At 41.3% G+C, this 27,751-nt stretch overlaps 1 long non-coding RNA gene across 2 annotated transcripts; it reads right to left on the bottom strand.

Moving 5' to 3' along the window:
- LOC109547570 (uncharacterized) lies at window positions 1–27,751 on the bottom strand. 2 transcript variants are annotated; one of them, XR_012327743.1, is made up of 6 exons: window positions 27,116–27,751; window positions 22,367–22,524; window positions 16,081–20,697; window positions 15,872–15,979; window positions 10,645–10,806; window positions 1–4,837 (listed from the first exon to the last, which is right to left on the bottom strand). It is a non-coding gene; the product is annotated as an uncharacterized lncRNA (long non-coding RNA). The 2 variants fall into 2 exon arrangements; XR_002173391.3 differs by lacking the exon at window positions 27,116–27,751 and having other exon boundaries at window positions 22,367–27,081.

Genomic DNA, 27,751 nt, shown 5'->3' with positions numbered 1-27,751 from the left:
TTATCAGCATACAATCTTGAAATTTATTTTCCTTTGTTTTACTGGTCAATACAAAAAGCATGTAGTTTTGGGCTTACATTTCTTGATTGAATCTAGGAGTGAAAACCAAACTAAGATTGGGAGACAAGCAAACTGAATACAATGGAAATAAAAGCATGAACTCAATGTTTCAAGGTCCTAGGGAGCGGGTGAGGCTAGGGTGGGTCAAGGCTTGAAGGATGAGTTAGCATTCCTTAAATAGCAAAGAATTGGGGAGGAAAAGGAATCAGTGGGAACAAAGGCTTGGAAGCACATTGATGTGGGTCAGAATTTAGAGGTGAAAATTATGGAAGTTCTACAACCTGCAGCATTCTGACTGAGATTCACAGTGTTCACCCTTGGGTAGGCGTTAACATTTACTAGGTGACCTAATGACATCCTAATGTAATGGAAGGTTTGCTTAACGTTTGGCGTAGCAGTGTTAAGTTTTCTGTTTGTTCCTAAACTCTGTCTTCAGTACGTATTATGGTGAAGGGAGCACAGGCAGAAAATGGACTCAGGGAAGGTTTCATTGCAGGTATTTTTAATCTCTGCTGGTAACTCTGGAAAAAATCTCCTGTTAAGAAAAGCCCCAAAGGGTGGTGTATAGGAGAGTGTACATTGAAGTTAGTTACAATACCCTTCTTTAATTCCAAAACAAGTATTGGGCTTTCACTGACCTAAACCACTTTTCTCTGGAATTTTGCCCTAGGCTGAAAGCCATGGGGAAATTCTCTACCAGGCAATCTCCTTAAGAACTGGGTCTTCTCTTTAAAACCTGCCCTCACCTGTCCCACTGCTAAATAAATGACTTCGTGCTCTCTTGTATTCACAGTTAATTTTTATTCCTTTTAATGTTATTTTGTTTGGGGTTATACTTTAACTGCAGTGGGATATTTAGGGGGACCTATTATAAAGTAAATTTGAATTTCATGAAATTACTGATTGTTGACCATTTTGTTACCTACACAAAAGGCAGTTTCAATATAAATCTTGAACTATGTTGTTTCTTGTTAGTAAAGTTGGGGTTCGTCAGTATTTTGTTTCTTACTAATTTTCTCACTTTTAACTTCACGGTGAGTCAAAATGAATTTTTGTAAGCCTCAAAACATCTCCCAATTCAGTGCCTTTTCTCCTTTTGACTGTTATCGTACAAGTTCAGGCCCCCTTATCTTTTACCTTGACAGTATGAAGTGTGTTTCTACTTGGCTTCCAGTCTCCTGGCCAGTTTTTCTCAGTGTTGTCTCCTAAAGCACAATCCCTGATGACCTAGCAATTTAAGACGAGGCATGGGAGGCTCCCACAAGATAATCCAGCCTCCTCTTCTCCCCTCTGTCCCTCCTCCTTTGCCCGCGTCTTATATCTTGAGTTCGCTCTGAATTCATTTTTGGTTACCCCCATTTTTCCACTGAGCTTGCTTTTCCACAGCGGTTTCTGTAGCAATCTTTTCATCCCCCAGGCTACAAGCTCTCTGAAGGCGGGGAGAATCCTCCCAAGGCTCCAACACAACTGCAGCGTCCAGCGTGCACCACGGGTGGCTGTTGAGGTTTTGGACAGCACGAGCCTGGGGTGGCTGTGCTTAGAGACTAGGTTGTCAGGGTCTTCCGAGCCGCGTAGTAGTGACACAGCCGTGGTTAGCGCGGTGGCTTATGTAGAGCAGATTCTCCAAAGGTACTCACAGAATTCAGCTGAGTCTCAGTTTAGATCTGGCCATGAAAAGTGCTTCCGGAGTACTGAAATCTCCCACCTTCTAACCCGGAGTCCCACTCTGATCTTACATAGAAACAGACAAGCCTGGGAAGGAAAGAGATGCTGACCACAACGTCTCCACCTGGTCCAGCAAAAGCTCCCGGATCTGCAGCCAAGTCTGTTAACAGAGTCTCCAAGATTGGAGGATGTCTCTCCACCTCCCTCCCCGCCCCCCAGGCTTAGGCTCCCCAAAACAAAGGGCTTCCCTGACACCACCCTCTGTACTGGTTATCCGTCCTGCAGACATTTTGCACCACTTTCTGCCTCACAGGGCTGCCCCTAACGACATTGTGAAGCCAAGAATTTCAGCGTATGTTTCCCTGGCATATTCTGATGGCTGACAGGCCAGATATAAATTAGTTGATTATATATATACTGGGATCTTAGTTCCCCAGTCAGGGATTGAACCCGTGCCTCCTGCATTGGGTATGTGGAGTCTTAACCACTGGACCACCAGGGAAGTCCCGAGCTGATTATATTTTTTGACTGGGCTTTTCCTCCCCTCAAAATAAAGTAGAATGGTCCATCCCCTAGAGTGTTCTAACTGGAAATTTTTCTCTGTGACCAGCCACTTCTAGTTTATCTTTATCGAATCTCTATTTCCTTTTGCCGGGGTGCTTTACATATAACCAGGAAGCAAACTGTTACTGACTTGGAGAGTTTGATGGGGCTTGGGTCCCATGGCCAGCCCCACAGGGAGCCCTTGGAACTGTTTTCAGGAGCAAACCATGAGTCTGAGCCTAGGAGAAATGAAAACATAATGGGGTCTGGTCGGCTTTCGGAGATGCTTCTTACACGGGAAGAGGAGTGCTGAACAAGGCAACGGCTGAGATTTACTGAGCAAGTAAGAAAACCGGCTGCCGGGGATCCAAGCACGCGGCACAAAGGAGAATGTCTCGAGCTGCTGTGAGGTGTCACATTGGCAGAAACGTCCATGATGAGCTGCCCAACGATTTGCTAAAGAGGGAAACGCAGGGAGGAAAAAAAATAAAAAACAATCGATTTAGGAATGTACACTAAGTATAAAGTTTCCTGTGGGAAAAATAAGCAAATATTTAAAACATCAGAAAGCAAATGCCATGGGGAATTTCCACTCTTCTTAAATACAGTATGTCTTGGCACAAGTTCAAGAAGAGGACTGCAGTTATTACTGCTCCCAAGCAGGGCAAATGTAGCCCGAACGGTCAACACAGGCACCAGGTCACATCCCAACTGTTCAGTGGGTGGACTGAAGGGGTGACTTTCTTGATCTACGTCTTTAAAACATCTTGAGACCAGTTTTAGGTAACTGGTATTCAAGTTTGGAGTCAAGATGAGCAGAAATGAGGGCTGGCACGAAGCTAGGGATTAAAAGATTTTTTCCTGCCTGGAGTGTGGGAAAGGGCAGCAACTTGTAGGAGAACAGCGGGGCCCATGATGTTACTTGGAGGGCTCCGGAGGCCGCTGTGTGCGACCAGCTGACCTGAGGAAACTTGATTGCAGAGGCTGCAGGAAATCCTGACCTTACTGGTGTTAACTTCTGGACTGCGTCCCAGGCCTGGGAAACCCATGCTCCTGCCCTCACACTGTGGAGACATGTCGGCTCCAAGGCTGACAGAGGAGGTGGACAAGAGGCCCGTGCAGCTGCAGGGAAGGGACGTAGGAACCAAACCTTCAACCAGCACCCTATAGACTGTAAGAACCAGTTCTCCTCCATCCTGCTGAAAAGTGCCCCCAGGAACACCATGGCGGTTTCTGCAGCCCTTCTCCAATCCCACTTCTACCCCCATTCAGCACATCACCTGGGGTTTTTGGATGGGAGAGTAGGTCAGAGCATCTTCCCACCCTCTGAGAGATGGAAGTTTGGGTTTTGTTTCAGCTGACACCGACAGCTGCGCTCATAGCCCAGGGCCGGCCAGCTGGTGGTTAGATGTTTATGGTGTGTCCCTGCCTCTGCACAGTGCTCCTCAAAATGGTTTTGTGAACAATCCAATCTAATTGGCAAAATCCAGTAAGTTTTCAAGAAGATCATTTCTGACGATTTTCAGCGTCTTCAGAGTCTGCATCAAACTCACAGCCTGTCCCCGGGTCCTGCTTCCTTGCAGAACTGAGCACTGCTGGGTGGGCCTTGGCAGGCACACAGGAGTATTTTCACTGTGGTCATCTGAGCATTCTGATCGGAACTTCTGAAGCACTGGGTCCTTCTGTCTGGCACTGGAAGAAGCCTAATAGAGCGGAGGGAGTGTGAAAGGATAGTCTCCTGGCTCACATGGGTTTCTGGACCTGATAAGAAAATGTCTCCGTCATTGCGGCTGGTCTATCTCCAAATAGCCAACATCAGTCAACTTCTGTGTTCTGTTTCCTGATTTTCTGGGTGAACCAAGGTATTACTTCCACTTGGCCCAGTGTGTTAGTTCAAAGGTGCACATAAAGAAGTTCATGGCCTGGATAAATTGCCCCTGTAACAGCGCTAACAATTTCAAACCCTAGCAAAGCTGAGTCTTCAATAAATGACTTTTTCCCCTTTCCTCCCTGAAGTGGGGATCAGACAGCCAACTACTTTTCCTAGTGCAATGGTCATGCTTCTTATAACGTTGAATGTTAAGAAAGGAATTTACCCACCACATGAGGCAAAGGTATATCGAATTTCAGATTATCAATAGATATTTCAAACACATCAAAAGATAGTCTACTTGACGTTTGCCCATCCGCAGCCTGGCACTCTCTATCACCTTTCCTTGTTTCATTCTTCTCCATAGAACTTATCACCGTTTGACATACTGTTTGTTTTATTGTTGTAAACAAACATTTTTGCCTCTCTCCTTCTCTCTTACACACACACGAAAGATGAATGAATGAATGCCTTAGAAGACAGTGTTTCCTCTGAAATGAAGCTTTTGACCTTCTTTCCCAGCACACACACTTGGAAGCTAGATCAATTGACTTGCAGTGAGGTCTCACCCTTTTTACAGCAAGATCTGAGAAAGACCCAGCAAATAGCTCAGGGGCACAGTCCAGCCTGAAGGTTACAACCGTTGATAGACTTTTGGTCAGCTCTGGGGTCAGTCTTCTTCATATACAGGAAACATGCCTGGAGAACAGAGACTGGATGAGAAATGAATTCACTCTGTACACAATTGCCAAGTGCCCCTTTCCTCCTCTTCCTCACACAGTTCAAATCAGACTTTTCAAATGAAGCGAGGGAGACAGATAAAGAAAAAAATCCCAAACAAAGCCAGTTATGGACAAATACTATAAAATTCCACAGTAAGTAAATGTTCCCTGTCTCTTTAAGGGGAGGTTTCTTTGGAGAATGATGGTGTTGGGTCTAGCTTCCTCCCTGAATGCGTATATACTCTGCACACATTTGTTGGACCCCATTCTGTCCGAAGTCCTGTGCTATGAACAGGATGCAGCTAAGAACTGGATATGAAAACCAGATGTATTCGCTGCCTTTTCCCAGTTTGAGTCCAGTGGTAAATATTAACGGGCAGTCACCTCAAGCCCGCTGGTGATGTTATCATACATCACATTCTACTCTTAAAACTGACTCTAACTCAGGGCTCGCAAATGTTATTGTCAAGTGCCAAATAGTAAATCAATATTTTAAGATTTGTGGACCATACGGTCTCTGTCACAACCACTCAGCTCTGCTGTTGAGCACAGAAACTGACAATGCGTTAACGAATGACCATGGCAGTGTCCCAATAAAACTTTATTTATAAAAACAGACACAAGCTGGATGTGGCCCTTAGGGTATTGTTTGCTGGATCCTGCTCTCATTGCTTTGTTGCATTATAGTCAGATTCTAGAGATGTGATTCAAATAAAACTATGGTCTTGGTCTCAAACTTCCGTAGAGTTTGTATACAGAGATTTATAAAAATACGGGTTGGTCAAAGAGTACAGACTTTCAGTTTTAAGATGAGTAAGTTCTGGGGATCTAATGTACAGCATGGTGATTCTAGTTAATAATACTGTAGTATATACTTGAAAGTTGCTGAGAGAGTAGATTTTAAATGTCCTCACCATAGAAAAGAAATGGCAGGTATGTGATGTGATGAAGGTGTTAGCTAATGCTAAAGTGGTAATCATTTTGCAATATATAAATGTATCGAATCAACACGTTGTATATCTTAAACTTACACAATGTTATATGTCAACTATATCTCAACAAAGCTGGAAAAAATTAAATTAAAATTTTTCTTTTAGTTTTCAGAGTTTATAATTGTCGTCTGTGGAAAGTGTAGTCTAATAAAAGCTACCGAAACATTTTTAAAAAGAAAAGAAAATATGAGTTTGTACTTGCTGTTCATCTACAGCTTTTCAGCGAGCACTTCTGTCGGGCTAAAGGATACAGGTTATTCCACAGCTTTGCCTCTGGGATGATAACTGTCAAATCTGTCTGGTTATCCCTGGGTCCCAATGGAGATGACTTTGTTCTGTTTCCAGATGTTTCCTACATATCATTTAGAGTAATAAACAGGGACCAGAACAAAACGACCCTCTGACCCCTAGCCACAGGCCGAGATGCCGCGGCTATTTTATGACTCTCAGCTTGTTATTGCAGAGAGAGAGCAAGGCCATTTTGTCATGGCCGTTGTTCTGCCACGCCTATCTCCTGTGCTGGGTCTCTTCCTCACCTTCTATCACTGGGGTGGGCTCTGCCTCAGCTTCAGTCTATTAAGCATCTCGTTGAGCCCCGTACCAGATGTTTGCTGTTTCCCTCTCCAGATCCACCCTCCCTCTTCTCCATGCCCTGTTCTCTGCCCTAGAAGGCTGCCTTGTATGGACTTTATCAAAGGACTCTCCATCCCCCTTGCTTCCTTTTGGGTCCAGCCAAGGAGGATTCCTGGCGAGAGATCTGAAGGAGGGAAGAGACTGAAGATGGAGTATCTACTCCCCCGATTCTCTTCCTGTAAGCTCACCTCAGGCTGGCCGCATCCCTTAATTGAAAACCTGTGTTCCTCTCAAAGCAAACAACCGCCTAGAGCCTTCTAGATGCTGTAGCCACTCCCTCTCCTTGTTCCCTGGGTCTAGGGCAGGGCCCGGCTCCACTGTTGCTGCTCTATCAGGTTCCAGCACTATCCCTGTATCCCTGTGCTTCCCCACGTCCCACCTTCACCTTTGTACCACAGTCACTTTACAATAAGCCCTTCCTGGACTGTCCTGATTTGCTGGTGCTGTCTGTTCCTGTGGGGACCCTGACTGACGCAACAGATTCGGGCTCTTGGCTGCACCATTACTGTACCCTCTGGCAGGGAGCAGAAAGGCTGTGGAGGGACTTCTAGAAGCTTCTTAGAAAACCTCCCTCCAATAAGCATCTGTGGATAAAAAATGTTGCTTGCCATATCAGCAAACAAAGGATGCTGTGGCCATCAAGCCATCAGCCACTGTGCTGCCCCCGATGGTGAGCCTGAGGGAACTCAGGATGGGGAAGGACAGGGTACTGACCCTAGATAGCAAAGGTGCATATCAAAGGAATGATTTCCATGAGCCCAGACTCATGCATCTCCCCATACATAGATAAGCGCTAAATTCACGCACTTGAGATGTCTGGTTTTCTTTAATTAACAGTAATCTTTTGATGCTCCAACTACCTGGTCTTTGTTGCAAAACTCCTATATATCCTGGTTCCTCCCTTACCTCTTCGGATGAGTCCCTCAGAGCTGTCTGAGAGGCTGTGTCCTGGGCTTGGGGTCCTCAGAAAGTCTGCCCAATATTGGGCTGGCCAAAAATTTCATTCGGGTTCTTCCATAACAACTTACGGAAAACCCCAAATGAACTTTTCGGCCAACCCAATAAACCATAATTCTCAGGAATGCTGTGGCGGTCCAGTGGTTAGGACGCTATGCTTTCACTGCTGGGGCCTGGGTTCAGTCCCTGGTTGAGGAACTAAGATTCTGCAAGCCATGGCCAAAAAGAAACCAAAAACATAATTCTTAAATTTGAGGTTGTATATTTTTCTTTCAGTCGACACATCCCTAATTATTCAATCATCCGAACATTGGGTCCTCTTGAATGTAGTTTTTTCCAGCAAGAGAAGTCAAGCACAAGCCTCAGCTGAGATGTCATGGAGATCTGTAGGGTTGCCTCATGGTTAGCCAGTCTACAGGGCTGTGAATGTGACCATGTATCAAACAGCCCCAGGAGTTTCTGCTCATGAGGCCGAGTTCATGAGCCTCAGCAACTCGATGACCCTGAATCTTAGAGCCAAACCGTTCTCAAGCAGCTTTGTAGACCCCAGTCAGTGAAGGCAGATCCTAGAACAGTTTCTGAAAACAGCTTAGAGTTCAGTTTACTGGGAAGAACTTAGCACCAAGTACCCTTTAAAGAGGTAGTCTGTGTGATGATTAAGGTGATTAAGGATAGACTCTAGACTTAGCTCTGTATGATGTGACCTTCAGAACACACCAGTGATGTGACTGTAAGTAACATGGCTTAAGCATTGTGGGTCTCTGTTTCCTCATCTCTAACATAGGAGCTGCTGTGAGAATTCCATTGGCTAATATTTGTAAAATGTTTAGAACAGTGCCTGGTACATAGTAAAGTATGATAGGCATTAGCTGTTATGGCTATTGAAGGAGACATTCTCCTTGCTATCTTTTGTGTTGGAATCCGCTTGGTTACGCTTGGAAGACCCCTCACTCCAGAGGCACCTTTTTAAAAAAAAATAAAAGGACCCATTGTAAGGCACAATGACCTGCTGTGCTTTGCAGAGATTTTTGTATTGGGCCATAATATCCTAGTTTAATTCAACTCTCAGTCAGCGGGAGTAGAATGTGCCCATCTTCACTGTGTGTCTCGCATCACGCTAGCTATGAGAGACTGTAGCTCTGAACAAGAAAAACCCAGTCCCCACCTTCATAAAAGTGCTACAGAAATCTATAGCTCAGGCTGGGAGTCAGATGTCCTCACAACTACATTTAATTTAAAATCAAGCCACTTGAGAAAATTTAGCTGTAAGCTTGGCCTTCTCTCAGCTCCCTGAGCACAAGGCAGCGAGCTACAGTCAAGCTGTGAGTTACTCAGGCTTTTTCCATCAAGACCATTAAGTTCTTTCTGTAGATCCCTTGACACGAGAGTAAATAGAAAATCACATGTCCTTACACCAGGGGGGGAAAATGGTGGGGTGGTGGGGTGGTGGTGGTGGTGGGATGAATTGGGGGACTGGGATTGACATGTATACACTAATATGTATAAAATAGATAACTAATAAGAACCTGCTGTATAAAAAAACAAATAAAATTCAAAAAAAAATCACGTCCTTAGCACCTCTGTTCCGGAAGAGTCTTCTGGCAGCACAAATGGAGTTTCAATATACAGTGCTTGAAATCAGGAGAAAAGGGCTTCTGACTGCTTTTTCTACAATGAACCTGTACTGTTTTTGTAATGAGAACTAAAGATATTTTAATTTTTAAAAAGTTTACCGTTGCAATAGAGAGTATCCTTGTGGAGCATATCATAAATTAGACACACAACTTAACACTAATCATGTTCGAATAGTGTCTAAAACAAGTAAGAAAATTCTCAAGTGTTTATGCTTCTTTTTCAACTTTAAGTTGAGAATTGGGAGCCCCAGGATGAAGGGGTAGACTGTTGAAGGCCATATAGGTAGGTACATATAAGAAGTAAGAATATCTCTAAGAAAGTGAAAGGATGTCAGCAAAAATAATCAGTTTATAAATCAAGTCGTAAGACATGCAGAAAATACAGTTAAAATTGCATGACAACATTTCTCACTTGCTTGGTTTGGGAACACCTTGTAGAAAGTTGAAGTCAGCACTTGTAATCTAACCAACCTTGATCCATTTCGCTTCCACCCTTGTTTTCTAGTAGAAGTGAAATTTCCTGCTTCTACCAAAGGGACTGATAGTGGGTCATGCTTGGTTTACCTGGAACTCTGGGACTACTCTTTTCCCTCTTGTCCAAGGTCTGGAGAGCAGAGACTGTATTCTACTTAATCTTTATATCCAAAGGGGCCTAACTTAGTATCTTTACATAGTCAGTGCCAAATAAACATTTGATGGATAAATAGGTGGATGGATGAATGGATGGATGGATGGATGGATGGATGGGGGTGATATAATTTGGGGATAAGTAAAAGAGTTAAGGTTACTAAGAGAATGCTTCCTCTATTATTTGAAATAGAGAGTATAGGAAAAGGAAGAAGTTTGCTGTACGATTTTTGGCTCTGTGAAACATCTGTGGGTCTTAGGCAGTTGTAAACTTCTGGCTTCAGTATCCTCATGGATAAAACTGAGGGTTTGGAAGAGCTGATCTCTAGGTTACCTTCAAGTCTTAAGGTAACTAAGTATGATACTAAGTATAATGCTTAAGGATAAAGAAAAGTAGAATTTACCAAGGTTTAACAATGCCTTAAAAATGTGAGAATGCTCTGTCATCAGCAAGAGGGCAACTGGGTGATGGGTTTTTCTAAAATGTTTCATTTTCTGATACATTCTTCCACTCTTTAAAGTGATATGTACCATTTCTGTTTAAAAGTAAAGTGAATTCAGATTGATTGATTTTTAGCAGATAATTCTTGAGATACGTGTCCAGCATGTTGCAAAAATTAGGCTGGCAGTTATTCTTCTAATGTTTGGAGCTGAATTCTAAGAGAGGTTGGAAATGGCTTCTGAGAAATCATTCAGCTAGGGCAGGGCACAACGGTGGCTTGATTAATTAGCAGCTACCTCTTTTACTGAATTGAACTTGGATCTGCTTACCTGATGCTCAGCAAAGCAAATCTATTGACATCCAGTTGTGGTGAAGGAAAGTGTAGAATTTATTGCAGGGTGCCAAGCAAGGAGAATGGGCAGCTTCATGCTCAAAAGACATGACTGCTTTCAGGGAAGGGGTTTTAAGGGCAAGATTAGGGGTGTGGGTTGCAGGGTACCTGATCAGCTTGTGTGCAATTCTTTGATTGGCTGATGGTGAGGTAACAGGGTGATGTGCTGGGAATCTCAATCATCCACCTTCTGGGTCCAACCTGTCTGGGGTCTACATGCCAGTGGTCTGCATGCAGTTAACTTCTTCCACCTGGTGTGGGCTTTAGCATCTGCAAAATAATGCAAGGATATAGCTCAGGATATTATCTATAGCCCTTGAGGAGGAACTAAAAGTCCTTGACCTTGTTTTATAGCTAAACTATTATTATTTTGTCTTGCTTGACTGCTTTCCTTTTTTTCTATATTTTCTCACTTCTCTGATTAAACTTGCTCTTTGGAACTCAGGGAAGACCTAGGTGGCTACAGTTTATTTCCATAGCCTCTTTTCCCAATCAACAATAAGCGGGGGACATCAAGGCATCTGTCATTGGGAAAGCTCCGCAGAGTCCTGCTCAGTTTCACTCTAATAAACAAGGTCTCTCAAATCTCGTTCGACACTTGGATTTTTTGGTTTTATGGTCTCCACCTTCTACCACTGAGCCAATGTTTTCATTGTCCAGGCCCACTATTTTGCAAACTCTACAGCTCTTTCTGACAGAACCAAATGCTATCTCTTTTCTTCTCCCAATATGATTAACTCACACAACCTTGGACAAAAACATACATCCACATGCCAGCAGTCAATGTTTTAGCTTCTCTTCTATGAACATTGTCCCTCTGTCCACGGTCAAAAAAGTCAGAAAGATGAGTGCCAAACAGAAATGTGCTTTTCTTTTTTAAAATTTTTTGATTTTAATTAAAAGAAAATTTTAATTTTCTAAAAAATAAATTTTATTTATTTATTTTTGGCTGTGTTGGGTCTTCGTTGTTGCACACAGGCTTTCTCTAGTTGCAGCAAGTGGGTGCTATTCTTCCTTGTGGTGCGCAGGCTTCTCATTGCAGTGACTTCTCTTGTTTCAGAGCACAGGCTCTAGGCACGTGGGCTTCAGTGGTTGTAGCACGCAGGCTCAGTAGTTGTGGCTCACAGGCTCTAGAGCGCAGCCTCAGTAGTTGTGGCACATGGGCTTAGTTGCTCCACAGCATGTGGGATCTTCCTGGACCAGGGCTTGAACCTGTGTTCCCTGTGTTGGCAGGTGGGTTCTTAACTATTGTACCACCAGGGAAACCCCAAAATGTGCTTTTCATATTGAATCTCCTGCTTAAAATTAATTTCTTTATAGACTTTTGAATATTTTATTTATATTAATTATTTTCTATTTTTTCCTCTTGAGTTCTCTCTCTAGCTGCTTTTTATTTTTTTCAAATACTTTAAAGACAATGGGGTTGGATTTAAAATATGTTCTGCTATGTTCCATTTATTTGTCTAGGCCCTGGTAATTTCTGACTTTTAAAAGGTCAGTGTGTACGTTTACAATACTAATAACCAAAATAGAAATGCCACAGTATTTAATTTTTAGTCACTTTCCAAGACAACTCTCTAAACGTAGCCATTTTTAATATCTAAGTCCTCTATGTATATCCACACAAAATCTGCCCCAGTTTGCTCCTGGTCCAATACAAGAGACTCCCAATGTACTGTAATTTATCTTTTTCCATAGCTATAATTATAACACCTGTTATCACAAACTCCTATTCAAAAAGTGCGTAAAAAGTAGACAGAAAGCCGTAAAGTGAAAATAATCAGGCTTTTATTTACTGTATGTATAAATGATGTTTAAATGGACAACCTGAGGCACTGTAAGATCTTGAGCTAAGGTTTGAATCTACAGAGATTCAGATACATCTATGATTCCCAGTCTATGATTATGTTCAGAGCAGTTTCAGATGAAGTATATTTTATTAAAATGTTGTAGTTATTAGGGAATGTGTAAGCTGTCTTTGGTACTTATTGTAATATCAGTGAATCAGAATATTCAAATTACAAGAAAATTCAATTTATTAGAGAACAAACATATGGACATCAAGGGGGGAAAGTGGTGGGGGGAGGGTGGTGGTGGTGGGATGAATTGGGAGATTGGGATTGACATGTATACACTAATATGTATAAAATGGATAACTAATAAGAACCTGCTGTATAAAAAAATAAATAAAATAAAATTCAAAAAAACACAAAACAATTTCTAACTCTCCTTGATATAAAGGAGAAAAGGGAGGAGCAGGGTAGGGTGGGGCTGTCCTCTCAAACTAAACTAGCAAATCTAGCTTCAAACACACCCTCTGGTCTGTTATTCCAGTTTTAGCCATTTGTTTCTGCTAACTCTGTCCTAAACTTAGTTTTTTCTGTGCTGCTATAAGAGTATGCTCTTATCTTCTAAATACAACACATTTTAAAATTGCACATTGTTTTCTATTTTTTATTTAAAATGTTATCCCCTAACTTTAGTTCTCTGGGGCAGAGCCTGGATTTTTAATCCTAGCCACAGGTGTGTCAGGAATTATCTCAAAACAACTCTTAAAATTGTCCCCACTGTTTAGTTTCGATTACTGAAGTTGGTAGAGGTGAAATAATTTGGACAAAGTCAAGACCTACAGATAGCAAGTGAGTAAATTAGAATTTTTACCAAGATTTGTCATGTCCATTTCCTTAGTAGTACAGAATATAGGTACTCTGTAATTTTCATTATATATAGAATCTCCATTAACAAGAATCCAAATACCTGTGATCCTCATTTTTTAAATTGAATTTCTTTTTTAAGAGAAAAAAATTACAAGAAGGGTAACTCCATTAATAGCAATTAAAATATAAGCATATATATATATATACAATTCCAGGGAGTATTCTGTACTTCTCCTAAAACATATGAGGTGTCTAGGGACTTCCCTGGTGGTCCAGTGGGTAAGACTCCATGCTCCCAATGCAGGGGACCTGGGTTCGATCCCTGGTTGGGGAACTAGATCCCGCATGCATGCTGCAACAAGGGTCTGCATGCTGCAACTAAGAAGTCTGCATGCTGCAACTAAGAAGTGTGCATGCTGCAACTAAAAAAAAAAACTCACATGCTGCAGCGAAGATCCCACATGCTGCAGCTAAGACCTGACACAGCCAAAATAAAAAAAGTATATTAAAAAAACAAAACAAAAAAACATATGAGGTCTAATATTCTACTCTTTAATATTATAAATATTATAGAATGATTAATGTTTTCAGAGATAACTCCAAGGCTTTTAAATAACTCAAATCAATGCCAAAATATTAATTGCTAATTAAACAATACTAACACAGGGAAGTAGACTTACACATTTTATTCCATTTAAAGAAAGTTCAAATCTTATACTTTAATTTCTTGATTTACAGCAGCTTAACTGTTCTCTTAGATATGCTTTTTTGGGGATTGACATATACACACTGCTATATTTAAAATAGATAACAAGGACCTACTGTATATGGAATGCTGCTGTTCTGTAATAACCTAAATGGGAAAAGAACTTGAAAATGAATAGATACATGTGTATGTGTAACTGAATCACTTTGCTGTACACCTGAAGCTAACACAACATTGTAAATCAACTATACTCCAATATAAAATAAAAATTGTTTAAAAGTGACACGTATTTCTAAGTGCTTATTGTAGAATATTTAGAAAACACAGAAAAACATAAAGAAATTCAACATATGCATTCTTTATTCTGCTGTGAGCATTTTACCATGTCATTTGTAATCTTTACTTGCATAAATATACATAACCTAAAATATTCTCCTGAGTATATCCTATATTACTTTATAGTTTCTCTGTTGAATATTTGAATTGTTATTTATGATGAGTTAATTAATATATTTGTGTTAGATTCCTAGAAATACAATTATTGGGTCAAAGGGTAGAAACATGTTTGAAGCTCCTGAGAAGTATTGTTAGATTACTCTACAGTAACTTCACACCATTTTTCACTCCAGGATCCACCTATCACACCAGTACCGGCAGTGGGTACTACTGTAGCCCGTAAAGATTCATAATATGGCTTCATTCTAATTATTTGCTTTATCAGGTTTGAAAAATGACCCTCTTTTGATTCACGGAACACATTTCCCTAAAGGTTCTGTTGTCTATATAATAACAGTAAAAATGTAGCAGGTATTGCGCTAAGAGATAAAATTATCTCTTAATTCTAATCACACTTCATATAATAATATATATTTATATTAAATATAAATTATATATAAATATAGACTATATAATGTAATATATAATGACTATCTATTTATACATAAATACATTATATATATAACTATAATGATTTTCTAGATGAAGAAATTGTCTTAGAAAAGTTTAGCCCCTTGGGACTTCTCTGGCCGTCTAGGGGTTAAGACTCTGCGCTTCCACTGCAGGGGGTGTGGGTTCGATCCCTGGTTGGGGAACTAAGATCCCACATGCCAAGTGGGCAGCCAGGAGGAAAAGAAAAGAAAAGAAAAGAAAAGTTTAGCCCTTGCCTAAGATAACCCGGCTAGAAGTAGTTGGTACAGCTTCAATCAGGTCTGACTCTGAAGTGTATATAAAATTTTCTTTATTTATTTTTCATCACACACTTTAAGATCAGGCACCCAAGATCCAGCCCACCAACATTTCTCTATATTATTAAAATGTTCTGATCGCTTCCTTTCCATTTATTTTTCAGATGAACTATATACAATCATTTTATCAGTTCCCTCATAATTGGCAGTTTGATGTTGCATTAAGGGTATACAGTAAATTCAAGAAAAATAGCATCTTAAGAATACTGGATCTACCAGCAGCATCATGTCCTTAGGTGTCTTATTTAATTTTGTGGTTCCCTCCAATGTAGCTTCTTCACCTCTCTTGTTAAGGTGTTTTTATTTGCTTTTTTTTTTTCCAAAATGAACAGGAGCTTTTCTTTGCTATATTTTAATTGAGTGTAGTTAGCATTGATTTGTGTACATTTATTTGTGTTCCTTTTTAGTTATAATAGTTTTCTATTTGATTTTCTAAGGTTTTCCAAATAAACAATTGTGTATCTGCAATATTTTCCTCTCTTAATTTCTTAATTTCTATTTCTTATCTCTATCTTTTCCTTGTTTCAATGAATTAGGCAAAACTTCTAGAACAGTGCTAAATATTGATGACATGATAATTATAAGGAACATCACTTTTGTCCTTTACGATACTGAAATTATTTCTAGTATTTTGCCTTTAAGTTAATGTAGATGTGTGTGTGAGGGTGTGTGTGTCTGTTTTAAACGATAGTAAAATATAGGAATAATGCAGTTAGTAGAAATCCTACCTTGACTTTGGCATTTTGTCAATTTTTAGTTTTCAGTATTTTCATGGGCTGTTTAATGGGGACTTGGAAGCAGGTACATGGACTCCAAAACTTGCTGCTACTTTAACTCTGAAATTAAACACATACTTTTTAGGAGGATTTTCAACAAATGATGCAATATATTAATGCCTAATTAACTTATTTTTTAAAATAAATTTATTTATTTATACTTTTGGCTGCGTTGGGTCTTCATTGCTGAGCGTGGGCTTTCTCTAATTGCGGCAAGCGGGGGCTACTCTTCGTTGTGGTACTCAGGCTTCTCATTGTGGTGGCTTCTCTTGTTGCAGAGCACGGGCTCTAGGCACGTGGGCTTCAGTAGTTGTGGTACACAGGCTCAGTAGTTGTGGCTTGCGGGCTCTAGAGTGCAGGCTCAGTAGTTGTGGCACATGGGCTTAGTTGCTCTGCAGCATGTGGAATCTTCCCGGACCACCAGGGCTTGAACCCGCGTCCTCTGTATTGGCAAGTGGATTCTTAACAACTGCGCCACTACGGAAGCCCCCCTAATTAACTTTAAAATTCGATTCATTTCCTTAAGCATCTCAGTCTTCTGAGGTAAGATTATAATCAGCTTTTCCTAATAAGATTTATCTCACACGCCATTATTTTCCATTACACATGTTCTTTTCACCTCCCACTAGAATGTATAGTTTTCCAGACTAGGACTAGAGAAAGTCAAACTTGGAGCCAATAAGGAAAAATCCCTTGAGATGAAAGTCTACCATCCATCCCACTTCAGTGCCCTAGAACCCAGTGATTTCTGCTGAGGACCCAAAGCACTTGGTTCTGGCTGTTCTTATATCCTGAACTCAGAATCAGGTAGGAAGAACTCAGCTTTCAGAAGTACAGGACCATCTGGCGTACACTGTGGATAATAACTTCACCCCCCCCTTTTTTTCCTAATTTTTCTACTTTGTATTCTGTTTTCCCTTATTTCCTAGTCAATTTTGTGGTACAATTTTCCAAGGTATAGAAAGGAGAGAAAAATACTTTTAATGACAGTTCAGTTCTCAGTATGAGTGTTTCTGGCTTTGCAAATTTTTGTTGGCCGGTTTAATCACATAACTGCCTTCTCTCTGCCATTTGGTACACACTTGAATCACGTAAGCTCACGGAATGCAACATCAATGTGAATGTTAGCTTAATTCAAACATAATAAGCAATCAGAATTTTCAGAAAAGCACCTCATGCAATGAATTCCCAAAGTAAGTGAAAATGACTTTAGTATTTACTGTATTGCTATTACTAACACTGCTTTTATCTGTGCTGTTTTTTTCTTTTTTTGGCAGGTACACTGTACCTATTTAAAAAAAAAAAAATTAACCAAAATTTGGTTTGGAAGAAAACTTTCCCCTTCATAACACAATACACGAATCAGTCCGAATTGTTGCTACATTACTCTCTTTTTATTGTTCTTGTTGTAATGTGACCATGGAAACATGGACAGTAGCTAATAAACCCTTGATGATACTCAGGCTGCTTTTGATTTTACTGTCCTCCTGAATCTATCCTTAATGTTGGGTTAATTGCAGCACGTAATTTACCAGATGGTAACAGTAGGTTTGTGCCATATAATTTTTTTATTCAGAGCCGTAACGGTGTCCTGTATATAAAAGATGCTTCGTGTTTGCTGAATGAATGACAGTGAGAATAAAGGAATGAACGAATGGTGAATAAAACCAATCAGGCTAAAGCTTAAACATGAGCCCTGGCAAGGCTGTTGAATGGAAAGGAATTCCACTGTGGGCAACTGAGAATCCTTGTTAGAAAACACCTGTTCAAAAGAGAACTCAATTTTCCCTTAATAGTGAAGGTGCCAGGACACAACTGTAGGCTTCTGGAATTCCTGGGAACAGACATTCTTTAAACTGAATCCCTGATGAGGGTCTCTGATGAGATGGCCTAAAGGATTCCAGGCACCTAAATTTTATCCCATGTGCCAAATGTTTTTCCTCAGTCTTAAAGATTATAGGAGAGGAGGTTGAAAAAAACCTGTTACAAGGGAAGGGAAACCAAGAACTCAACATCCAAGCGCCATCTCTTATGTGCAGGACTGGCTATATAATTTGAGAGGAGTCCAGTGCCTAAATGTGAAGTCCCTCGGTCAAAGTTATTAAAATGATTAATTTCAAGATTGTGAGAACAGAGCATTAAGCCATACATGGGGTCCTCCTTAAGTGCAAGGCCGTTTATGACGACACGGTTTGCACACCCATAAACTAGCTTTGCATATGTTTTAAGTCTCTTGTTTCTGAGCAAAGAAAATTGAATAGATCTGATGCAAGCAATTTTTATTCTAATGTAGTGCTGTTGAATAGAAATGTCTGTGATGATTGAAATGGTCTATATCTATGCTAATACACAGCCACTAACTACCTAAGGCTATGAGCAGTTAAAATGTGGCTAGTGGGACTTGAAATACTAGCAATACCACTGAAGAATTATATTTCCATTTTATTGAATATTTAATTGTATCTAACATAAATTTAAATAGCTACATGTGAATGTGGCTAGTGGCTGCCATTTTGGACATACAAGTTTAATGAATCAACCAACCTACAGACAATAAAGAAAATAGTTCCATATAGAATTTATAGCAATGTTTGCAGCAATGAAATTTGTAACAATGAAAAGCAAACAATGCCTTTTAAGTTAACTGCTCTGAGCAACTGACAATAGATAAGTTTGCCTTTTATCGTAATGGAAAGTTGCAGAATATCTTCTAAACTCATAAATAGAACGAGAAATTTCTCTAAGATACAGAACTGTGAAATTTGGAGGAGATCCCTGCCTCTCAAATTTCCTAAGCATAGAGAGTTTCCATGGCAACAAAAGATCCATCCAAATGTAATTAAAAGTGAATGACTAGGGTATCTGTATCATTCAGTTCTAGTACATGTTACCTTTAATTATATTTTTCTAAGCTACTGATGTGCTAATATGTCAGACGATATTTGTTCAGAACTGAGGTTGACAAAGCTTTGTAGGAAGAAAAAAAGAAGACGCAGTCATCCTGCAGGAACTCCGCAGATAGAATAAAACAAAAAGAAAAGATGTGTTCCTTTGCTCCTCTTTGGAATTCCTTCAAGTAAGAATGAGAGGGCCAGCCATTATTTTAGGGTTTTCCACTTCTTACTATCATATTTCTCCCTCTCGGACTCCCGCCAGGACTTACCCTTGAAAAGACTCTCCCTTGAGTCCCAAGAAGCATCTGTCCTTGTTCCCCAGCTGGTTCCAGTATCCCAGCCAATCCTGCCCCTGGCCCTGGGGCTTCTTTCCTGTCCTTCCCACCTGGCCCCAAGCCATGGCCATAGGTGGCTTTGGGAGGTCCTAGAGGTCACAATCACTATTGTCCTGCTTTCAAGTAAACGCTGGGAAATCAGTTATGTATGATTGAGGGGGAAAAAAGTTTGTAATTAAAAAAAAATTATACAATGAATACGAGAGGTATGAGTGAATGAGAAGAGTTTCTTGTATCTTTGTTTTGTTTTAGTTACAAAGCACAGCTCCCTGATTGGGGAATGAAAAACACCGGAAATTGCTGAAGTGAGATAATTTATTGCTAGAAAAAAACAAGAGCCACCACCAGACCAAAATCATTCTCAAAAGGAAATAATGTGAATGTTTTAAATAGCAACTGTGCTTAGGATGTGGAGAAAATCCAGCCACACAGGGCATGGAAGGTATGGTGACAAATGAGGCCAAAGGGAAGAATGACGGAAGGAAGGAAGCATGTGATGAACTCTGAGCTGGTGTAAAGGGGACAACTGACGTCTATCCTAAATCCTCCACTCAGGTTTCACAGGTGAACTCCAAGATTACTTACATGCTCTCGTTTGGCCACAGGGCAACAGTACCCTGGGTTTTCTTTAGTTTGTACTGTTCAGCCATAAAGGTGGGGAAAAAAACCCCCCAAATCCCCAGAAGTCCAGCTCTTTGGGCAACAAGTATTAAGAGTATCACTTATGTTAATGGAAAAGCCTTAGCTAATTCACTGATTCTCAGCAGGAAAGGAGTGGAGTACAGTCCCCAGTGGAAGGAGGTTCCTGAATTTCCAGATCAGGGGAAAGACTGGCTTTTTCTACAGAGCCCCAAACACCGATTTTGATGGACTCCCTTAGGGGTGGGACCTCATTTTCCTTCTTTGGAGGCGTTCCATATGCGATACAATATTGTCTGTGGAACCACATTGCACATGGGAAAGACGAGGAGGCTTTCCTACATGCAAAGAGTGGAAAAAATGTTTCCACTCTTAAAAATGTCTCTTTCGTTTCCTTAAATCTAGAAAACCCCCCTCTCCCCATTTCTGTCTTTTGAGACAAACCTTTTTGCAGCATCCAAAGTTATTTTTGTGGAATGCCTGTGATGTGGATTTGTCTGATTTCTTTCCCATGATTAGAGGCAGGGGAGATGTTTTTGGCAAGGATACCGCACAGGTGAAGCACATGGGGTGCTTCTCATGTGTCACAGCAGAGACCCATTATGGACTTGAGTCTCATTGTGGGTGCTACTAAGTTTGATCACCTGGTTCAGTTGGTGTCAGCCAGATGTTTCCACTGAAAAGCTACAGCTGTCACTTAGCAATTAAGAAGTAATTTGTGGGGGCCTCCCTGGTGGCGCAGTGGTTGGGGGTCCGCCTGCCGGTGCAGGGGACGCGGGTTCGCGCCCCGGTCCGGAAAGATCCCACATGCCGCGGAGGGGCTGGGCCCGTGAGCCGTGGCCGCTGAGCCTGCGCGTCCGGAGCCTGTGCTCTGCGGCGGGAGAGGCCGCGGCAGTGAGGGACCCGCGTACTGCAAAAAAAAAAAAAAAAAAAAAAAAAGTAATTTGTGGAATGCTGTATTGAGACCATGAGAATGTTTCATTTCCCCATAACCTTTTTACCCAATGGTCTTAGCATTTATTGATGATCTTTGCCTGAATCTACTTTTACACGGGGGATTGCAAAATGATGATTTCCTGATTCTATGTCTTTCTACATTCATTAACTAGTATCCTTCTATTAAAAATGCCTAGTCCCTTCCCCCATGAGTTTTAGAGGTATTTTTAAAAAATATCACTATGGACTCCTGGATTCAGATTTTTCTGACTTCTTTTTTGTTGGACATCATACCTTTTGTCCTGAGAGATATTTACTAAACCAGTCACCTATGGAACACCATTCCTATGAAATGCTCTGGGGATAAAGCATTCTATGGACGAATAATGTGGGGATAGAAAGTATCCGCCATGTCTCTTGAAGTTATCTAATGGATATTAGGATACTGAAAACCACAGGAGTTCTGCAGTAAAGAACCTGCTTAACTTTAACCAGGAGTTTCTCAAACTTATTTGATCATGGAATCCGTTTTTATTTCTTCAACACAGACCTAGTGCTTGGTGACATACATTTAGGGAAACACTGGCCAAGAGCCTCACTTGTCAATTAAATGTTTCAGTAATAATGTGAAACAAAGACTAACTAATAGCTGTAGCTGTATTTCGCTTGGCTCAACCATTCCTGTATGCTTAAAGTAACTATTCTATGTTAAGGTCAAATCAGCATACCATTGAGGGCCTGGTGGTCAAGAACAACCCTGAAGTAAGGAAAGATTCCTTTAAAAGAATACAAAAAAAACTAATCATAAAAGAGAAGATTGGTACATTGACTTCATTAAAATTAAAGCCTTCTGTTTATCGAAAGACTCCAAAGAGTGTGAAAAGGCCAACTTCGTACTGGGATAGTATATTTACAAATATACATCCAGAAAATATAAAGCACTAATATTCATATACAAGAGAAAGACAAACAACCCATTTAAACAATGGGCAAAAGACATGAACAGGTACATCACAGAAGAGGATAACCAATGGCCAATAAGCATATGAATGTTATTGACCTTAGAGAAATGCAAAGTAAAATCCACAATGGCATACCACTACACACCCACCAGAATGACTAAAATGAAAAACACTGACAGCACTAGGTATGCATGTGGGTGTGTGGAGTAGGTAGACGCTGTGAGGCGCTGCCTAGATCTCCTTTCAATGAGATGATTCCTGCCCCGGATGCTTAAGAGTGCTGACAGCCTCCATCTCCAATCCTGCGATTGCCTCAACTGCCTCTCATTCAAAGTCACTGTGACTGATGGAGGGCACAAAGGGCTAGCCCACTTGCCCAACTCAGGATAATTCTGAGGGGCCATTTCTAACACCCCCGACCCCAGGTTGTTACTGGCCCTGCACTGCAGCTCGATTTCACTCTCCCTTTGTCCAATCTTACTTCCTACCGCTCCTTCCACAGGAGTTGATCCCAAGGGCACCCTGTAATAAACATTCTGCACACTAAGCTCTGTTGCAGAGTCTGCTGACCAAGTAGCCCGTTCCGCGACCTGTGCAACTTGCTTGTCCTGGTGTGAACTGGTACAACCACTTGAGAAAACTGTCTGCTGTGACCTCGCAATCCTACTTCTAGATATTTACCTGGGAGAAATGAGCCTTGTGTCTGTCCACCACAAAAAGCCATCGACGGGAATGTCCATAGCAGCTTTTTTTCATAATAGATTCGAAGTGGGAACCATGCCAATGTCCATCAACTGTAGATTGTATAAATAATTGAAGTATGTTCATACACAGGAATGCTGTATAGTGATAAGAAAGAACAAGCTACTGTTACACGTAACAGCATGGCTGACTCTCACAGGCATAACGTTGAGACACAAAAGAGCGCACACCGTATGATTTAATTTATATGAAGCTCAGGAACTGACAAAACTAACCCATGGCGACCGATGTGAGAACGGTGGTTCCTTGTGGGGTTCCTTGTGGTGTGTGGGTATTGAGAGGGAGTATGAAGCAGCCTCTGGAGCGACAGAAAAGGTCTATACCTTGATGTGGTTGGTGGCTACATATGTAAAAGTTCCCTGAGGTATAAAACACTTAGTTTTGGGCATTTTACTATATGTGTGTTATAGGTCAGTTAAAAAAAAAAAAGCCACCTCAAACTAATAAATTCCTTATTAATCCAATGTAGGTTAACTGGTTTGTAGACTAAATCTGGTTAAGGTGTTACAGTCACCTGTGATATTGTCACTTTCTAGGGAAGGTTGGCTGCAGTGGGTTTAGTAATAAGGTCGTCCTGATTAGTGCATTGACTCTTCTGCAGCAGGAAGAAGCAGGCTTTAGGGCTTGGTGATCTGATGGGGGAGGAGAGGAATGCTCCAGGTTTCATGCTCCTGATTTAATCAAGACAGCTCCTCCCACTGAGATACCTACCACCAGATCTTATCAGCTGTCTCTCAATCACTGAGGCTCTCTGGGAGAAAATCTCTCTAGGGAGGAAAATAATCTCTTTTCATGGGCTGTTAGGATGGTCTGCAAACCAAACCAGTTAACCTGCAGCCAGGTAAATCCAGTATTTGAGAAAAAATCAACCATCACTGGGCATTTAAACTGCTTTGTTATTGAACCAATTTTACAAAGAAGAAAAAAGGAATCAGATATTGGCTATTTTAAATTAATTTCATTAATATGTCTTCATTAGCCTTGACCAAGAGAAGTTAAATAGGTAACTTAAAGGACTTCCCTGGTGGTGCAGTGGTTAACAGTCCGCCTGCCAATGCAGGGGACACAGGTTCGAGCCCTGGTCCAGGAAGATCCCACATGCATGACACAACTAAGAGTTCGTGTGCCGCAACTAAGGAGCCCATGAGCCGCAACTAGGGAGCCTGCTGGCTGCAACTAAGGAGCACACATACCGCAACTAAGGAGGCAGCAAGCTGCAACAAAGGAGAATGCTGGCTGCAACTAAGGAGCACATGTGCCACAACTAAGGAGCCAGCGAGCCACAACAAAGGGGCGCGTGAGCCGCAACTAAGGAGCCCACCTGCCGCAACTAAGACCCAGTGCCACCAAATAAATAAATTAATTAAAAAAAAAAAAGAAAGAAAGGTCCTGTGGACTCTGGTGGAGGAGGGGCTGTCCTCCCACCTGTATTTGTCCTCACTTCCATCTCCATTCCTCTCCCAGGACGAGGCCAGCTGCTGGAGGATGGGCGGATTAAGCTCACTTTGGCCACAATAGCCGGCTTCCCAGATGGCCCCCTGCAGGAGAAAGGCCAGGGTCTCCCTGCCCTTCTTTCTTCTCCCTTGTGAAATGAGATGAGACTGGAGGCAGCTCCCCCAGGAGGGTCCTCTGCCTGTGAACCTTCTCCCATTCTGCTATCAGGACTGGGGAGATGGCCTAGGGGAGCACCTTGCCAGACTCCAGATCAAACTTGCTGCTTCTCTTTTGGTTCTTCACACCAGCTGAGGTGCTCTGGCCTTTGTGTTGCAGAGGCGAGAGTCAGGATCTGGATTCAGGCTCCGAGACAGAAGTAGACAGAGGTCTTTGGATTGCTTCCCATTCTAGGCTCCTCTGGCAGCCTGAGTCTGGGGGGGTCCAGTCGGTACACTAGTGTGTTGCACTGCAGCTTTAAAATGAAAGCTCCAGGAGGTGATTGCCATTCTCTCACTCTGGTATTTTAGGGTGTGTGTGTGTGTGTGTGTGTGTGTGTGTGTGTGTGTGTGTGAGAGAGAGAGAGAGAGAGACCGTGTGAGGGTGGGTACACACGAGCTTATACCTCCCACAGGGATGATGGATTCAGGGATTCCTGGATGTTTGGGCCAATGCTTTCTTAATGGTACCCCAACTCATCATTTTCTGATAGGGACCCAAGTCAAGGAGACTGTGCATCACAGTGCAATGGGGTGGGTACTGTGATGTGGGGAGCAGGGTCCAGGCTGCTGTGAGTCAGCCTAGGAATAGACATATACACTGGCCAGCAGAGGCTTTAAGGAGAAAACTGTCACTAGACTTTTTTCTTTGGTTTTATTTTTCTGCCTTCTTCTTAACTCTCTCAAAAAGGTAAGCTTTGAGAGCCAAGGTTAACTATGGGTCTAAGCAAAATACACAGAGACCACAGTGCCTCTTCTCTCTCTCAAGACTAGACTTGCCAGCTTCACAACTGATCCAGGCCCCTCACCTGGACGGAGTCCCCACAGCAGGGTTTGTAAGGCAAATATCTAATAGTGTTTTCCAAATTTTGCTCCATATATTATATGAAGAAAGTATCCTGCAGTCAGGTTAGATTTAGAAACACCAGCAGAATTTTTCTGAGCCTTTTCCAAGAAGTGAGATCTATTATGCAGAGTTTTCCAAACTTACTTGATTCTAGAATCATTTCCTACAAAATATCTCATGGTATAAGACTGCCTCAGAACTCTTGGGTAAGAAGTACCTGAAGAAATAAGTGATGCCCATTGTGCCATAACATCTCGTTGGCAGATCTCCCCCTGGAACCTGGACTCAGAGTCTAGGCTATGACTTTCTCAGTTTCTCACCACACAGATGTGACGAAGGACTAAATAAATGAAGCCTCTGGTTGCTTTCACACTTTTTTATTTCCTAACTCAGATTTTGTGACTATCTTCACAGAAACGCTATTGCCTTTTCACTAATAGTACAGCGTTTCTTGGTGTTAGTAGTTTCCCACTGAACAATGATTTCTTTCAATCGCTCTAAGTATAAGTGAATCACTCATTTTGCTGAAGCGTCTTAGAAAATAACTTTCTAATCCTGACGTTTTTAATCATAAATGTCACTAAAACCTAAAAATGTCTAATATTTAACTGTAGCCATAGACCTAGCATTGACTCTTCTGTGTAGTGTCTGATCTATACATCCCTCTGCCCCCCTTTGTTTTGCGATGGCCCTCAATTAGCTCAGTGCCCCCACTTCCCACCCTCCAGGGGCATGGCTCTTGCAGACCCTGTAGCAGCCTGAACGCTTCCTTGGGAAGTAGACACTTGCTCTAATAGCAGAGTCCCAGAGCGCTGCTGTACTGCCATCCAGCCCCACCCACCACAGAGACTCCTCAAATGCCCAGGATGAAACAGCTAAGGTCTGTTGCACTGGCTTTAGAAACAAAGAATGGCGCCAACTGCGGTCGGTATGGGCTGTGTGCCCAGGACTTTGACTCCTCTTGGCTTACTGAGCATGGGCATGTAAGAGTAGGAAAGGTACAGATTACTTAATTCTTGCCAGTAGGCTAATTCTTATCTGCCTTGAGGTAAATGGAAAGGCAAGGAGAGGACTATTGCTAGAGGCTGAATGTTCATGTCCTCTCAAAGTTCATTATGTTGAAACCTAATCCTCAACGTGATGGAATTAGGTGGGGAGGCCTTTGGGAGGTGATTAGGTCATAAGGGTGGGCTGCTTATGAACAGGGTTAGTGCCCTGATGAACGAGACCTCAGAGGGCTGCCTTCTCCCTTCTGCCACGTGAGTACACAGGGAGAAGTCAGCCGTCTGCAACCCGAAAGAGGGCCTGCTCCAGACACCAAATCTGCCAGAGCCTTGGTCTTGGACTCTGAGGTCTCCAGAAGTGTGAGAAATAGTTGTTTGTTGTATGAACCACCCAGTCGATGGTATTTTGTCATAGCAGCTTGAAGGAAGCAAGACAATTGTCTTTTTTGTCAGGGATTATGTGTATGTGCCTATCTGTGTGGCTGCACCATGCCAGATGTGAGTAATCCTCAAGGAGTAACAGGTGAATGAGCCTGGAACGAGTGGATACCATATATAAAAAGACATAACAGTGGGGAAAAGGTGATTTAAAGTTAGAAGAGTCTGCATCTCAACTCTGCCACTTTTATTAGTTGAGTGACCATGGGTGATTCATTTTTAGTACTTAGAGCCAGTTTTCTTATAAGCAACATAGAATTATTTATCTTTCTCACTACGTGTGTATGTGTACTTGTATATGCAGAGAAATATGTTTAGAATGGTTTACATCAAATGTTAACATGGTTGTTTAGGGAATTTGGGAATTGGGTGGCTTTTCCCTTTATATTTTGTGCTTTTCACTAATATTTGATCTTTTTTAAGGTAAAAGTGTAAAGCATACCCCAAATACTGTCAATGTAAAATTGTAATCATATGATAAAATGAAATCTTTCATATTTTTAAGTTTTTGAAATGGGAGAGTCTTATAAAAATTCCCATAAATCCAACCAAGTATCATTCCTTCAGTTTCTTTTTTCCTAACTTGTGTCTATAAATAGGTCTTCATATTTAATCTTTCCAGCAGACAGTCTTCTACCTTTTTCTCCATTAATCTTGGAAGAATCTTTAGAAGGTAATATGAAGACTACTGTTTTAAGAAAATATTGAAAGAAATAACAAACCACCTTACCTGGAAGAGCAGCAGATCTTTTAAAGCCTAATACTTCAAAGGGAAAAACAAAAACAAAAAGCAGGGGAAAAAAGTTAATATGGAAAAATGTAAAACCAGTTTAAATTATCTGTTTAACAAATGAAGTGACACTATGTTTCATTCCTAGTTACATGGAAACATAGATATTTTGAATTAAAAAACAAATAAGAGGTTAGCAGCTTTTTTAGGGAGTTTGTGACAATTTTCTCTGCTTCACGGGTCCCAGAGGTCAGATGGGGTCCCAACTGGTGGCAGTTTATTCCTTCAGCTTTTTATATTTTTATTCATGAACCTCTAACAATCAATAAATGGTACAACTTGTGAGAATTTCAAAATACTATTTTCCAGCCGCAAAGAAATTCTCCCAACTGAAATTAGAATTTGATAGGCTTAAATACTTTACAGATGCTTCAAATGAGATTATGAAGCCAACCAGTAGATATTTATTTATTTTACTAAAATATAGGCATGTTTTCCTTTAAATATTTGAGATTCTGTCTACAGTGCCTCTGTTATATTCATTCAAATTATTCTTATATTCCAAAACAATGAGGCTTCTAAACTGGTGGAATGTTGCCAGGAAATTTCAACAGAGTTTGAAGGCAACATGACCAA

The sequence above is a fragment of the Tursiops truncatus genome, chromosome 18 (assembly GCF_011762595.2).
Source record: "Tursiops truncatus isolate mTurTru1 chromosome 18, mTurTru1.mat.Y, whole genome shotgun sequence".
NCBI lineage: Eukaryota > Metazoa > Chordata > Mammalia > Artiodactyla > Delphinidae > Tursiops > Tursiops truncatus.
Note: the sequence above shows the minus strand (reverse complement) of the source record. Positions and strands in the feature narration are given on the sequence as shown.